Consider the following 6,956-nt stretch of genomic DNA (forward strand, 5'->3'; position numbering starts at 1 on the left):
ACAAAAAGTTCATATCATGCAAAATAGCGTAACATAAACTGTGTTACTTAACAGAGAGGTGTTTTTAAAAAAAAATAGTTTTAAAAAAAGTAGTGTTTTTTTAACAAAAATAGATTTTTAAACAAAAAACTATTTTAAAAAACAGTTTTGTTTTTTTTTTTCCAAATCCTCTATGTGCCTTTAGGAAGCTTTCAGTATATATTGAGAATTAGATTAAGTTTTGGTTTAATTCATAATGTTAAGATGTTCTGCACAGAATAGTTTTTCAATGTTGGACTAATCCTAATATATTTCATGATCTATTTCCATGCATTAAATAGTTCCCTAAAATGATGTATGGTGATATTCTTATTGTCTTGTTCACATCTCTCTGAGGGTGCTTACGTGTGAGTCCTGCACTAAGATTAGTTATCTACGTGTCTTGCCGACCAACAAACTGTAAATTCTTCGCAAACAGGTACTGTAACTTCTTTTGTTTTGTGATTTTTCAACACATCTAACACGCACCTTTGCTTGTTGGGAATTCTACTTCTATTTGCATATTGATAAATTGAACCTGCTGCTTGTTAAATAGCAATTTTAGGTAATTCTCTCATACGTCTTCATGTGCACTTTCAGAAATGACTCATGGGCAAAATTATTTAAATAAGTAAAGAAAAAATTCAGAGGTTAAGATAATTTTTTTTATTAACCCACCAAGAAAAATACTATGGAAGAGATTTTGGGTTTTTGTTTGCTTGTTTTCTTTTTTTTTGGCAGGGAGGTTTCAGATTTTGGTAGCCTGGTCCAGGATACACCGATGTGCAAACAGAAGACTGGAAATTGCTTTAATACTGCGCTTCTGTTTGTGAGCCTTTGTATTTCTGAAAAATATAACTCTTACCTGAAATAGAATTGAGCAGAAGGGGCAGACTGATAATTTGACAAAGCTTTCAGAAATGGAAGGTCGACACTTACGTGTGCCCTTCAGGTGCACACCTTCATCTGAGTCTGCACATCTTCACAGAGCAGTACTGATGCTGAGGTCACTAACCTTATACACAGGTGTGGTGTAGGTTTTGTAGAAACAAGAATGAAAAAATACTCAACAGTTAATAGTGTACCAATTACTGAGATTTATAGATATGTACGTAACGTGAAATTATATGAGTACCATAGTATATGTAAAGCACGTATTAATCATATAGGTTACCGTTCATTAGTACTGCTGTTTATTTCATTAAAGAAATAAATTGTCCTCATCTCCTGACTCACTTTATACAGCAAGAAAGCTCAAGTGAAGCGTTAAAGTTAGGAGGTCAACTTTCTCATGATAGTACAATTGTGCTGATCTTTCATGTAGAAAAGTCAACTACTGGGTTTTGTTTTGTTTTGTTTTCTGTTATTAAGCTTGTTCTCCAGTTCCTTGTTCTCTTAGCCTTGTGTTTCCCTTTTGTCTGTACTGTTCTCTCAGTGTTTCTGAATCTCACCGCTTATTAACATGTCCCCCAGAGAAAGTGATTTTTTAATAGAAGAAAGAGATTTAAATTAAGCTATCATACAGATATCTAATACTTTATATTTCTTCTCAAAATTTATAAAAAATCAACAAACTTCTTGCTGAAATGTGTGGTTTGAAACAACCTTTTCATAATATGATGCCATCAGTTTGATAATGGGAAAAAAAAAAAAACCACAAGTGAAACTCCCAAACTGTGACACTTATGATCTCATTTTTCATAAAATATGTTGTGATGCTCACTAAAATTATGGAAAAAGAATACATCATTTCCAGGGATAAAAGCAACAAATGATATAATTAAAATAATACGTTTCTTTTAAACATTGATTGTCAGAGGAAAAATAGAGGGGGCTATTGTTATTGAGCTAAATCCCCATCTTTTCAGCAGGAAATCAATAGACATTGAATAAAGTTGATAAGTTTATGAATAGACAGTAAATCATATTGTTTAGACTTTGGGAAATCATAAGAGGAAGGGGGAGAAGACAAAAATTGTTTTGAAAAAGGTGATGACAGGCATTCAGGCATTAGGAAGGTGTCAGGCAGGAAATTATATTATTAGTGTTACTTAATCCTATGTGCTTCTGTATTTTTTAATTTGCTACTGTGTATGTTATGTGTATGTTAATGCTCACTCAATAAAAGTGTAATATTAATAGATAAATGAGTGTAAAATATATTTTAGTGATAGAAAGCTCAAACAAATCTTCATATCATTTTAGTAGCAACAGCTAATTTATCACTTGGTAGCTATATAATCTAACCGCAAGAAAACTATGGGATGCAATGGAGTGATGAACGCAGAACAAGACTGCAGTCCACAATTCAAGTTTAGAAAGCTAAACAGAAAATGTAAATTGACCCGCAAAAAATCACACTATTAATTCCGATTGATGTTATAAACTCTAATAAAAGGCATGGACTGGGAGAGATTTGAAACACTTGGCTAAAAGGAGATTTGAAAACAACTGTCAGATTCATTTTTCAGCTTTATGCCTATCCTTCACTACCATGCCTCAATGAGAATTGATTATATTACTAGGGAAGTGCATATTTCTATAATGAGGAGATATTATAGTATCCTTTGGTTCTCAATCCTGCAGGGAAAGAATTAATAACTAATCACATAATCTCTTTTATAATTTATTCTTCATAATCCTTAGAGTATTACATGACTAATACTGTTAAAGGGAGTGAAAATCAGAATACTCTTAATATTTGTTGTTTTCATGACGCTCTTCTTTTTTTTTTTTTGCGGTACGCGGGCCTCTCACTGCTGCGGCCTCTCCCGTTGCGGAGCACAGGCTCCGGACGCACAGGCTCAGCGGCCATGGCTCACGGGCCTAGCTGCTTCGCGGCATGTGGGGTCTTCCAGGACCGGGGCACGAACCCGTGTCCCCTGCATCGGCAGGCGGACTCTCAACCACTGCGCCACCAGGGAAGCCCCATGACGCTCTTCTTATTTTGGTCTGGCTGTGATGAAAGCAGTCAATTTGAAATGTACTATAAAATTTGAACTCTATTATGCCTGATTTACCTCGCAGATGTTCAGAAGAAAGTGATAAGAGTAATTTTGAAGATAAAAGTAAACTCCTTTGCCAGCCTTTGGGACTTCTGACCAAATCAAAACAATAATTGTGAAAAAAAAAAGAGAGACTTTCAGGAGGATGATTTCTACTTACTTTAAGTGAGACCATTGTTCCCTTTCCTTTTAAATCTCAAGAAATGGGATTGTCAGAGTTCAGAATTACTACTTAAAAGTGGTACATATTAAATGGTTGTTCCTATTAACCTGGGTATATTAAATGAGAAGACTGGAATACAGGAATTTGAGCTTAAATAACTCACCAACTGAGCAAAATTAAATGCCTCAAAGAAAATAAAATGGGAAATTCAGACGAAAGAACTTCCGTGACGAAACCTTAAATGCGATCTCTGATTACTCTTCAGCTAAAATGTCAGGCAAAGCCGGAATAAAGGTTAAATTTTTAAAAAAAGAAAAAAAAGGTATGAAGGCTCATCTCTCACCACTGCAACCACTCCTCACTACTGCTTAAAAAGAGAAAACATAAAAGGTCCAAAAGGGCATTTGCTTTCCCTTAATCCTTGACTATCAGCTATGCAAAGAGCTAAAGGCGTGGGGTTGTGTCTAAAATGGGGAGTACTTTGCTCTGAATATGTCCTGTTAGGAGGGGGCTGGCGACCGGAGAACTCACAGAATGTCACACAACCGCTTCAATTTGTATTCAAAAATTTTTTAATGGTTGTTTAACGTAATCAGTTGAAGGAAACTAGTTATTTTTTTTTGGTGGGGGGAACAGATCAGAGAAAGTCACTAGGAACATTTGAGTGTGCGTGTGCGCGCGAGTGTCGGGGCAGGGGATGTATAATCTTATTTTTACAAAATGTGAAACCACATTTCACATTATATTAAATAATCTCTTTCCTTTTTATTTATCATGGGCATTTTTAAAGTCGTTTAAACTCAAATGTAAAATTAAGTAACAGCAACTCCTTAGAAATCCCTCCCTCTTCAGAGGAGCTGAAAGGCCAGCAATGTGACTACTTCATAGTCTTGTGGCAAAGTAATAACCATGATACTAAACTTCAGTGATTCCTTACTATGAGCTCAGCAATGATCTAGATAAATATCTGACTTAGGGATGGAGTCAGTAACTCGGTCACTAAATCCTTCCCAAGGGGAGTTTGCACTTTGGAGCCCCTTGTAATTGAGTGGAGCAGTGCTGCTTCAGGAGAACAGGTACATGAAGTGTGTGTTGTTTCAGTGGCTTTTGGCTGGTAAAAAAACTTCCCAGAACTGAGCTATTCGCCTCTACCACAGCAACTCGTAGTGTTTGGGATGGCAGCTGCTCCATCACCCGGGTCACTGGCAAGGAGATATGGAACAGAAACCGTAACTAACTACCATCTGCAAGTAGCATGAGGGAGAAACAGGTGTTTGTGTTATAAGATACTAAAGTTTGGAGTTGTTGAGTACTGCAGCATAACCTAGACTCTAGTGGCTGGATCTAATTTAATCTTTTTAACAAGCTAATAACTTTGGAATTCTTATACTGATGGTAATTATTCAGACAAGAAGGAAAAAGAAAGCATCCAGGGAAAATACCTTATCTAGCTAGAAAATGGCGGATCTGAAATTCTAAACGTCGTCTTATCGTTAGCGGTTTTCTACTTCTATATCAGAGAATGTCTTACCCCATGCATATGAACTTCAATTAGTCATAGCTAAAAGTTACTATTATCTTTAAAAGAATTAAAGGGGGAAAAAAAGAGAAAATTCCTCGTGATTTAAAGGCCCATTTGCTGTAATTTTGGTGTGGGCTTGAGGAAGAGGTAGTAATTACTCAGCATTAAAAAGTCCATTTCTATCACTGTTTCTACTGCACAGCAGTATAGGTGCATGGGAGTTGTTCAATAATGAAAAAACTTTACTACTGAGACTACTTCCTGTAAGACCAAAGGGAAATGAAGGTATTCCTTGCAAAAAATTATTGATGGATAGATTCTGAGTGCTTTGTAAGCTGAAGGTGCAGAACCATAATGAAAGACTTGGGACAACAAGCAGGCATCAGAAAGAAATCCTAAAACCAAGAGTTATAATTAAGGATATGAGATAATGAACCAAATGGTATACGGATGTATGCTTTCACACTACACTCATAAAACCCGAAATGTTTGGCCTTCTTGTATTGACATCTAGAGAGTTATTGAAGAAGGAAAGTATATTATTTTCTATCCTATAATATTTCCAGTGGGACCCTTATCTTTGTTTGCCATGTAGACAAATAAAAATATGACAACTATAGTGCATCCCCCTTTGCTTTATTTTAATTTGATTTTTAAATCCATCTTTGTTCTTTTCTAAAATAAATTCAAACTAAATGAAAATGAGAGGAAAATGTAAGAATGAGAGTCCGTGTGAAGAGCAGAGAGATTCTAATCTTCTACTGGTTATTCAAGGATGAAGCAGTGGCAAAAATGAAAGGGTTGCATAAGTGTCCATTGACAGATAAATGGATAAAGAAGATGTGGTACGTATATACAACGGAATACTACTCAGCTGTAAAAAGAATGAAATAATGCCATTTGCAGCAATATGGATGGACTTGGAGATCATCATACTAAGTGAAGTAAGTCAGACAGAAAAAAAGAAATATCATATGAGATCACTTATTTGTGGAATCTAAAAAAGGACATAAATGAACTTATTTACAAAACAGAAACAGACGCACAGACGTAGAAAACAATCCTACCAAAGGGGAAAGGTGGGGGAGGGATACATTAGGAGTTTGTGATTAACAGGTACACACTATTATATATAAAATAGACAAACAACAAGGTCCTACTCTATAGCACAGGGAACTATATTCAAAAATTTATAATAACCTATAATGGAAAAGAATCCGAAAAAAGAATAATTTGTATATCTGAATCACTGATGTGTATCACTTTGCTGTACGTCAGAAACTAACACAACATTGTAAATTAACTATACTTCAGTTTAAAAAATGAACAGATTGCATGAAACGTGGCAGTGAATGGTGCCTAGAGGAGCTGAGCGATAAAGAAGTCACCATCCAGGACTTCCCTAAGGAATGTGGGATGCCTACAACTTTTAGCATCCTCATGGAGAGATCTATGCTAACAGTGTGTTCTATGGGGGGGCCTTGGCCAGGTGGTATCAGTGTGACATCTGGAGCAGCTGGAGACTAAGATCAGCCACGTGGGGGGCCAGTTATGTGCATGTGACTGACCCGCAATAAAATCTCTGGACAGCGGTGAGTGGGTGAGTGTCCCCAGCTGGCAATACTCCTTGAGTGTTGTCACACGTCACTGCTATGACACATAATCACTGTTGGCCTAACTTCCCTGGGACAGGACGACTGGGATCCCCATGCCTGGTCTCTCCTGGCCTGTCCTACACACTGTTTCCTCTGCTGATTATAATCTATATGCCTTAACTGTAATACACTGTAACTGTGAGTATAACAGCTTTGCCTAGTTCCTTCAACCTGAGGGTTATCGTGGGGACCTCCCAAACTCGCAGATGTTCTCACGGGAGGATGTGCAAGGATTCTGCTCCATTTACTCCAGCAGCTGGTCCTGTTGTTTCATTACCCCTACACTGTGGCAATACAGCTGTCCAAAGGAGCAAGAGAGGAGAGCAAGAATTGCAGCAAAGGATAGATAAGAGAAGCAAGGACCGCTCCAGGATCAGAAGTTAACTTCTAGGTAATCTTACAAATATTTTCTCACGTTATCGTATATACAATGTTTTAAAACATCAGTAGAAGGACTTCCCTGGTGGCACAGTGGTTAAGAATCTGCCTGCCAATGCAGGGGACATGGATTCCAGCCCTGGTCTGGGAAGATTTCACATGCTGTGGAGCAACTAAGCCTGTGCTCCACAACTACTGAGCCTGTGCTCTAGAGC

This window comes from Tursiops truncatus, chromosome 13 (assembly GCF_011762595.2).
Source record: "Tursiops truncatus isolate mTurTru1 chromosome 13, mTurTru1.mat.Y, whole genome shotgun sequence".
Lineage (NCBI taxonomy): Eukaryota > Metazoa > Chordata > Mammalia > Artiodactyla > Delphinidae > Tursiops > Tursiops truncatus.